The 9,674-nt window shown below is 43.0% G+C and overlaps 1 pseudogene; it reads left to right on the top strand.

The window, feature by feature from the left end:
- Positions 1-9,674, top strand: part of LOC111954124 (gephyrin-like) — a 151,094-nt pseudogene that overhangs the window by 53,590 nt on the left and 87,830 nt on the right.

The raw sequence follows: 9,674 nt of genomic DNA, 5'->3' as shown, positions 1-9,674 counted from the left end.
AAACAACTTTATGACCAAACAATATGCACAATAATGTGTCTTTGCATTAACTAACATGTACATTTTTCGTTACATGATTTGTAAATGAGTCGTTAATAAGTTATAATGACTTACATTTCCTTCCATCCTCCTATTTTTGTCAGCCATCTTTCCTGCAGAAACTATCCAGCCGCGGGTCGCAGAGCTTCATGGGTAATTTGAGTACCACTCACTAGGAAGTCTGCAACTTGATTGGCTTTGTTTTGGAGGRCGAACTAGAGGGCGGAAWWGGCACTACGCGTAGCTCAAAATGTCATCAGAAAACCACTCCCACTCCGGGAGAAGTCTCTAAAACCCAACCCAAGGCAACAGTGACTAGGGTCTGATTTCAACGACAGTCTCATTTGGCATAGAGGAACAACGTCAATGTCTTATTTAGCGGACGTTCTTATACAGAACGACTTACAGGAGCAGTTAGGGTTCATTAAGTGTCTTGTTCATGGACAGATTTTAAACCTAGTCAGCTCAGGGATTCGAACCAGCGACCTTTCGGTTACTGGCCCAATGCTGTTATAAAATACAAAATAAAATACAATATAAATAGAAAATACTAAATAGTAGCAAGATGGCGATCACAGAGGTTATTTTTAATGAGTGCATTTCGCAAGTGTCTAGTTTGCGTCAACTAGCGTCACTAAAACCACTGCAAAGGTTTTGCCTGCAAACTTTGGTTTTCGAATTGCGACGTTCTGGCATGTCAGCCTCCTGATTTGTTGGGAGAGTTGTCTGTCCGAAGAGGACCCACCCCGTAAAWWWTKTTTTTATCTTATTGAAGTTGTGAATAGAGTCTGCAATTGAAACCAGACCCTAACCCCCGTTGCCTAGGTTTGGGTTTTCGAGACGACTCCAGGTGGCTCACGGAGTCGCGAAAAACGGCCTCGGAGGGCTAAGGGGGTTATTGGGACTGAGCCTGACCCTCTACTCCCCTCTACAGGCTGTGCCATGCTGTGCCATGCTGTGCCACATTTCCACATCACGTGTTACTACCCCAGGATGACCAGCTGGAGACAAATTCTGGCCACAATGTGCCACGGCACAGTGTCTGGGACAGACACACACATAGACATCCATTCATGATTATTCACGCAGGGACACACATACGCACGCACACACAGACGTCCATTTACGCACACACGCACACTCCAAACACAGGGCAGAGCCACCCACAGCCCACCAGAATCAGCCCAAACACTTTAAACCAGACAGCTGTCACTCAATGGAACACATTTTCTTTAAACACCAGTGGTCACCAACCACTTTCAGTCACTTTCAGAGTCAAAGTCTACCGCTCAGATTTTTCTTTTGTGCATGACTTGTAAGCCTATGCAACATTAACTTAATACATTTATATTTTAGTAATTTTGCAGACACTAGTCCAGAGTGACTTAAAGGAGCAATTCGAGTTAAGTGCACATTGGCAGATTTTCACCTAGTCGGCTTGGGGATTCGAACCAGCGACCTTTCGGTTACTGGCCCAATGCTCCTAACCACTAAAAAACTGTTCCGTAAGAATAATGTTGGCACAGTAGGCCTAATACATTATCTCAGCATATTGGCTATGTTTGGCCTGCCAATATCTTCTCAGACCATACTATCTTTCAAATCTCCAGCTACGGAGATCATTTGTTGTATTACGTGCGAGCWATAGTGGAGCATAATTAGCTTTGCTGGACTGATTGTACGGTACCTTCCTTTGATGGTATTTTATTCTTAAATGATATTGTAAATTGGAATGGTAGAGTTATGTCCTTCATGGAGTTGTAYGGGAAGGTCTCCTCAATCCAAGAGTACAACCAATTGATTACAGCATTACCCCAAAAATGGAGGAGGCAGGTGGCAGCAGGAGGAGGTGGGGAACTGGTCTGTCTGCCCAATATAAAGGATCAAAACTTGAGAAGGAATGAAAATAGCATAAATAGGAAAGTCTACCAGTTTCATTTGAGGACCAGGATGTTGACAACTGTGCCATACAGATTGCAAATAGTTGGGAAGAGATTTTTGATGTACCGATTCCAAGGTACATGGTCTATGTGTTGATACAGTATGTAAAACAACGCAAGATTCAAGACTTTGTGCTTTTCAGCTAAAATTATTATATAGAATTCCACCAAAATGTTGAATATTTGGGGCATAAAATCATCAAAGCTCTGCAGATTTTGTTGTGAGGATACAGAATCAATAGACCGTTTGTTTTGGTATTGCCCTCAGGTAGCMTGTTTCTGGTCTCAGGTTCAGGAATGGCTGAAAATGCATAGCATTGATCTAAAATTGACCCTAGAAATAGTACTGTTAGGAGATCTGGAGAGACCAGGTCAGTCAATTACTAATATACTAATACTCTTAGTAAAAGTATTAATTTTCATCTCGCAATCTGTGGATTCTATTCGATTAGATAGATTGAAATTGTATGTTAAACATCACAGCATAGTTGAAAGATATATGTTGCGTAGAAATCCGAAGACGGTCGGCCAGCAGAGATAGATGGGATGGGCTGAGGGAAGCKGAGGTTTGGGATCTGGAATTGTAGACAAGTGGGAGTGGAGGTTGGTTGAGAGACAGCTATTGGGGAACTGTGGGGTGATCTTGGAGGGTTCGGGTTCAGGTTTTTTGGCCTGGTGGGAGATCTGTCAACGTGCCCTTGAGCAGGGCATTGACCCTGGATACTTCTGTGTGTCGCTCTGAATGGGAATCTGTTGGATGACTGGTGCGGTGTAGTTGTTGAACGGCTTCACTGCAAGTATATTGTATGTTTCGGATATTCAATAAATATAMAAATAAATAAATACATTTTTWAAATACAGTTGAAAGTATGTATTTGAAGTTTTTTAATAAATGTGAATATTTGTAGCTACTTTTCAAGTAAATACCTGGAGTCAACTTGCGCAATACGTTAGGAGATAAAGAACATTACGTTTTTCATTTCACCTGTCACATTATTTTTTGTTATGAAGCTTATGCTTGTTYACAAGCACACAACGACAAGAGACCGGGGCCTTGTGACTGTTGCGTATCATGCGCCAGGTGATCTAGTTACAATATGGAATTCACAACTAAATGTTTACCAGCTAGATATCTTATAACTATTAAGTTACTGTCTAAAATGTGCTAAATGCTCTGCAGTTGTGCATTTGGTTTGCTAATTTAGTAGCTAGTTAAAAACCTCTTGGATGGTGGGACTATTGCATCCCACTTGACCAAAGCCAGGGAAAATGCAGAGCGCCAAATTCAAATAAAATTATATAAAAATCTAAACTTTCATTAAATCACACATGTAAGATACCAAATTAAAGCTACACTCGTTGTGAATCCAGCCAACATGTCAGATTTCAAAAAGGCTTTTCGGCAAAAGCATAAGATGCTATTATCTGATGATAGCACAACAGTAAACAAAGAGAGTGAGCATATTTCAACCCTGCAGACGCAACACAAAACGCAGAAATAAAATATAATCATGCCAATATGTCCCAAAACATCACAAATGGTCCTTTTGTTCAATTAATTCCGTCCGTATATATCCAAAATGTCAATTTATTTGCGCATTTGACCAGAAAAAAACAGCTTCCAATTTGCGCAACGTCACTACAAAATATCTCACGAAAGTTACGTGTAAACTTTGCCAAAACATTTCAAACTACTTTTGTAATACAACTTTAGGTATTTTTAAACGTTAATAATCGATCAAATTGAAGACGGGTCTATCTGTTTTCAATACAGGAGGACAACAAACTAACGATACTTTTCTAGTCTTGCGCAACTCTCAAACAGTACACATAACATTACACTGATTCAAGATGGCCGTACTTCTTCATTGCACAAAATAATAACCTCAAACAATTTCCAAAGACTGGTGACATCCAGTGGAAGCGGTAGGAACTGCAAACAAGTCCCTTAGAAATCTAGTATCCCAATGAAACCTCATTGAACAGACAGTGACCTCAAAAAAAGRAAAATCTGAATGGTTAGTCCTCKGGGTTTTGYCTGCTACATAAGTTCTGTTATACTCACAGACATGATTCAAGCAGTTTTAGAAACTTCAGAGTGTTTTCTATCCAAATCTACTAATAATAWGCATATCTTATATTCTGGGGATGAGTAGAAGGAAGTTGAAATTGGGCACGCTATTTATCCAAAAGTGAAAATGCTGCCCCCTATCCTAGAGAAGTTAACAATCTAGCTAAGTGGATAGTTTCTTMCAAAATCAAGCATTCACTTCATAACAGCAGAGAATTCCCTCCTTGATCAAGAGCCTTGCTGGCTAATATTAGTTTTGTACGTGCAGCAAACTGTGAGTAGCTTGTTGTACTTGTATAGTTTAGGTCAGAAACTGTATAAAATGTTCACAATGAGCTCRTTAGCATTTAGTTAGCATTCTCTACGGGTTTTTACATGTGCTTGTTAGCATTGGTAACCTTCAGATTACAAAGAATAGGTGGGGTTTGAAAGCAGCGCCCCTTGTGTTCTGTGCCGGTATTACCGAATATCCCGGTATGGCACAAGGACGGTATGAAGGTATGACAATCTGGATACCGCCCAAGCCTACTTTAAACTCTTTTAACACATTCTCCTTGATATCAGTCTGCACAGTGTCCAATCAGTACACCAACACATAATGTATTCCCTCCTATAGAAGGAGTGTGAAGAGGTGTGTCAGTCGAGAGGGAGTTAGAGAGAGAGAGAGGGAGAGAGAGAAGGAGAGATGAGGGAGGAGAGAGAGAGAGAGAGAGAGAGAGAGAGAGAGAGAGAGAGAGAGAGAGAGAGAGAGAGAGAGAGGAGAGAGAGAGAGAGAGAGAGAGAGAGAGAAGAGAGAGAGAGAGAGAGAGAGAGAGAATGCAAAGACAGAGAGCGAAACAGAGAGAAAAAGAGAGAGACAAATAGCAAATAGAGAGAGAGAGAGACAAAACAGACAGAGAGAGAGCGAGGGAGAGCGAGAGAGAGAGAGAGACAAATAGAGAGAGAGGGGTCATGAAAATGACACCCATTCTCAAGGACAGATGGGTTGTTGTCTGTTCTCAATGTGTACAGTTCTCCCCCCTGCTTATTTGTGTGTGTGTGTGTGTGTGTGTGGTGTGTGTGTGGTGTGTGTTTGTGTGTGTGTGTGTGTGTGTGGGTTGTGTGTGGTGTGTGTGTGTGTGTGTGTGTGTGTGTGTGTGTGTGTGTGTGTGTGTGTGTGTGTGTGTGTGTGTGTGTGTGCACATACTGAGGCAATGTGTACATGTGTGTGTTGAAGGTTGAATGAATATCCTCCTGGGTCTCCAGCCAACACCGTGTTGCCGCCCTCGAGCGACTTGGGTTGTAACATCCTTTGTCAATTTTACAAATTGTCGCAGCTAAAAATAGCGTCTGTATAAATCAGATGGGTGACAGTGTGCTCATTTCACCCACAGAGCAGCAGTCACTGGAAGGAGATAGACAAGACAGGTCCACTGGGCTGGTTGTGCTCTACGTTAGCAAGCTATCTTATGCTAGTCTGTGAATGTTTTTCTACTAGCCTGTTTTAGTCAGTGTTAGCATTCGCTAGCCTGTGCTAGCCTTAACTAGCGCCTGCTAGCCTGCAATGTGTTAAGCTATGTTATCGTGCAAATGATCTGCTGTACATGGACTTGTCAAAATGACGTCGTATCCCAGGTTGCGGCAAATTACATGTTGGAGGGGTAGTGGATAGTTCAGAGAAKAAGAGATTGAGGGGAGACAGAATTCTGCAATTTGACCCTTTTTATWCTACAGAGACAAGCTGAACTAAGCCAAGGTGAGCTGTACTGAGCTGGCCTGGTTACGCATCCACCATAGTTGCTGCAACTGTGCTTGAAAGGACAAAGTGAAAGGAAAATCCCAGGCAACGCAGTACAGATTAGATATGCATGATAGTGTGGGGTCCTAAATATAGCTGGGTTGGGTTGTTCTTGAGTGTATCTCTGTCTGAGTTTGTCTAAGTGTGTGTCTGTGTGTCTAAGTGTGTRTCTCTGTGTGTCTCTTTGCTAGTGTTTCAGTGTGTGATTGTTACAGTGCGTGTAGCACTGGGAGGGTAACACCGTACAGAGCACTCAGAGCACTCAACACTGGCTGGTGGTGGGGGTTGTGTGTGTGTCATGCGAGGAGAGTCCCCTCAAAGACACACATATACACCCCTCTCACTGCAGACAGGTTGAAAGGAATTGTTGACCCTTGAGAGCTTCCCTACATCGCTGCCATCACAGCCAGGCTCTACTAAGATGTCTTGAAATAGTTAGGGCAGGGATGATGGTGCTGGCCCTCTGTTTGTGTGTGTGAGTGTGTACTTGTTTACCTACATTATCAGTAACCCAATGTCCTAACATTTCACCCGGATGTCCTGAAAAGATAGGAAAACAAGGAAAACAAACAAACTTTTTTGAAAAGTCAGGTCCTGAATTTGTTCAAACACTATTTTAAGCTTAAGGGTTAGTTTAGGGGTTTTGGGGTTAAGGTTAGGGTTAGGGTTTTGGGATTAAGGTTAGGCTTAGTGTTAGTGGGTTTAGGGTTAGTGTTGGAAAATACTATTTTTAATGGTCAAACAAACGTCTGTGTGTGTGTGTGTGTGAGTGTGTGTGTGTGTGTGCGTGCGTGCGTGCGTGCGTGCGTGCGTGCGTGCGTGCGTGCGTGCGTGCGTGCGTGCGTGCGCAGGGGTAAGGGGGTATTGGTTAGCTAGTTGTGTCTTGATGTCTTTGTTTAATTGAACCTTTATCTACGTAGTCTCATTGAGATCAAATCTATTTTTCCAGAGAGACCTGGTCCAACCCACACAGCAGCAGGGGGGGAACTAAGTTTCAGACACATCWCAGACATAACAACTTACAGACATARGCACACCATAAACAAATAGATGTAGACACACATACATTACGATTACATACAGAAACAGAAACATCATAGGTCAAATATATCATATGTACCACCGCATTAAATCCGAACGACGGGGCGGCAGGTAACCAAGTGGTTAGAGCGTTGGACCAGTAACCGAAAGGTTGCTGGATCGAATCCCMGAGCTGACAAGGTAAAAATATGTMATTCTGCCCCTGAACAAGGCAGTTAACCCACTGTTCCCTGGTATGCTGTCATTGTAAATATTAATTTATTCTTAACTGACTTGCCTAGTTAAATTTTWAAAATGRCAGTCACATTCTTCAGTATGTGAGTCAACCAGACTTTCTAACTCCTCCAAAGAAACAAGATCCTGGTGTTCCAAACTCCAAGACCGTCTAGCTGAAACTCTTATTGCCGTGATCTGTTAAAAGTACGTGGGAGTCTCAGGTACCTATAGTCCACGATATAGGCTTATATCTCGCTCTCTATCCTGTCGTCCTGTTGTTCTTTCTGTCTGGCTCTCTCTTTCTGTCATTCTCTCGTTTTGTCTCTATGGCTTTCTGGCTGCTTTTCTCAATCTCCTATTGCCTTTCTCCCCCTACCCTTCCTTCCCCCTCTCTCTCTCTCTCTCTCTCTCTCCCTTCCTCCCTTATTCTATTCTCTCCTATTTTATTCATAGAGTAATCTGGGCAAAGCATCCCGTCTTCCAGGCCAAAGCCCTGTGTCCCCTCTCATACTGTAGCAGCATCAGTACTGCATGTTTCCACACCTAGAGCAAACAGCCATAACTCTCCCTCTCCCCCATTGGACAGCAGTGGGTCAGATCCAGCTCCTCTACAGAATGTTTCAGGAAGTGCTCTGTACTGGAACACCATGGAGTAGATGAGTGTTGTTACACTGTCACATTAAAACACACACACACACACACACACTGGTATGCAACAACACTCACACAGACACTTCAGAGACATAGCAGAGACACGGCATCCCGAAACACAGCAACAAAGCAAACACACTCATGATAAACATGGAAACCAGAGGCTTCGGATAGAATGGGGTTGCCTAGGAAACAGCTGGAAGGAATCGTAGCTATTTGTGTTAAGCATATTTTCATTTTGGCTAAAACAGAGAGGGAGGAAATGAACATACAGAGAGGGGATTTGTTTTTACAGGTCCTTTACTTTCCCGGGGTGAAACAACACAGTAACCTACACTGAACACTCTTGTGCACACACACACATACGTGTAGGCACACACACCTCATCGCTGTGAGTTAAGCACTCACACTCTCGTCAGACAATTGTTAGCATAGGTGTGTGTGTGTGTGTGTGCGTGCGTGCGTGCGTGCGTGCGTGCGTGCGTGCGTGCGTGCGTGCGTGCGTGCGTGCGTGTATACATCTGTATGTGAGTGCGTGCATGTGTTTGTCCTACAGGCAAACCTCTCTTACCTTCTTATCTTCTCACTGACGTGGCACAGTTTCTCTGGACCTGCGCAAAGTCGGAGTTTAACTTTAAAAATGTATGACCTTTTACTGTGGCTTAAACACAGTCATGATGTTTTCATTTGATTGTCAAAAGATCACTTCAAATGTTCCTTTAAGTAGGCGTGCTAGCTTCTACTTGTGATGGTGTTTCATCAGTCGAGGACGAGCTRRTAGTTTTGCTGACRTGGTAATCTTCAGGAAWTTGATCAGATTGATAAMGKTTTTTTTTWAACGTTTTTCGGRCACCACTTGGTCTTGCCTTTTGTTTATCCATGTTGAACAACTCACTCATTCTCCATCCGAGTCCCACCTGATTCACCTAACTTTTTWAAACTTGATTGGCAATTAGGTGAGGAGGCCRAGGCGRGCCGCCGCCGCTGAGAAATGGGCTGATTAGATGCAAGAAAACSATATTGTCTGACTCACCTACTACCCATGTACATTGGACAACACAAACACTTTTCTTGCTGCAAGTGGAAATTACTGTCAAAATTATTCATATTTATTCCTCAAATTTAGACTAGGTGTGAGATGATGGGCACATGGGCCCCCAGAACTCTTGTGCCCCCCCCTGCCTTATGGGGCGTGTGGGGGTTTCCGCTATGCCAGTGTACCTTCTGCATACTTTATCCCTGGCAGGTCAACCGTGATACAAGTCAGTATTCGACGTCCATCTATGTCCGAGGACRTCGGGAGATGACGTGGAAACATGCCACCAGGTGAAACACTGAGCGCTGTAACCTTCAAGAAGGCTTTGATTTTKCTAGGGCGCTGTGGACGGGGATGGCAGATAGACGTAAGCATCTGCCTCTGTAAGCATCTGCCTCTGTAAGCATCTGTCTCTGGTTCCAAAGGTTGCGTGTTTGAATCCAGCCACAGAAAGTCRTTTTTTATATWTTTKTTTTAAGCCTTAACACTTACCTCAACCTTCAGACTTAATGCCTAACCTTAAGAATTCAGATGAACGTCAAATCTGACGTGAGCCTATGAGAGCTTGCTGCTTTAGCCACAGTCCATACTCCAGCTCTGTGACAAATTATGCTATAATACAATTACTACGCTCTATCACTTTTGCCTTTTCATTTTTTAGCAAAATGGTTTCCCTCTAAAATGAAAAAGTTATTTACTACAAGCCAAGCTCATTACTTTGATGCAGTACCTCTATGGGATTTAATAGCTCAGTAGTCAGTGTAGCAGTGATGTTGTAAGGGCTAGATGTTACTTTAGTGTGGTTGTGGAGTTCCACCACAGTATTGTCTGAACGGGTGTCATGTCACTAAGTGTCTGTCGCAGAGGGGGAAACATGATGCAGTAGTTTCCTAAAAATAGCAC

The sequence above is a fragment of the Salvelinus sp. IW2-2015 genome, linkage group LG28 (genome assembly GCF_002910315.2).
Source record: "Salvelinus sp. IW2-2015 linkage group LG28, ASM291031v2, whole genome shotgun sequence".
NCBI lineage: Eukaryota > Metazoa > Chordata > Actinopteri > Salmoniformes > Salmonidae > Salvelinus > Salvelinus sp. IW2-2015.
The sequence above is the reverse complement of the archived record's forward strand: the minus strand, read 5'-3'. Positions and strand labels throughout refer to the sequence as shown.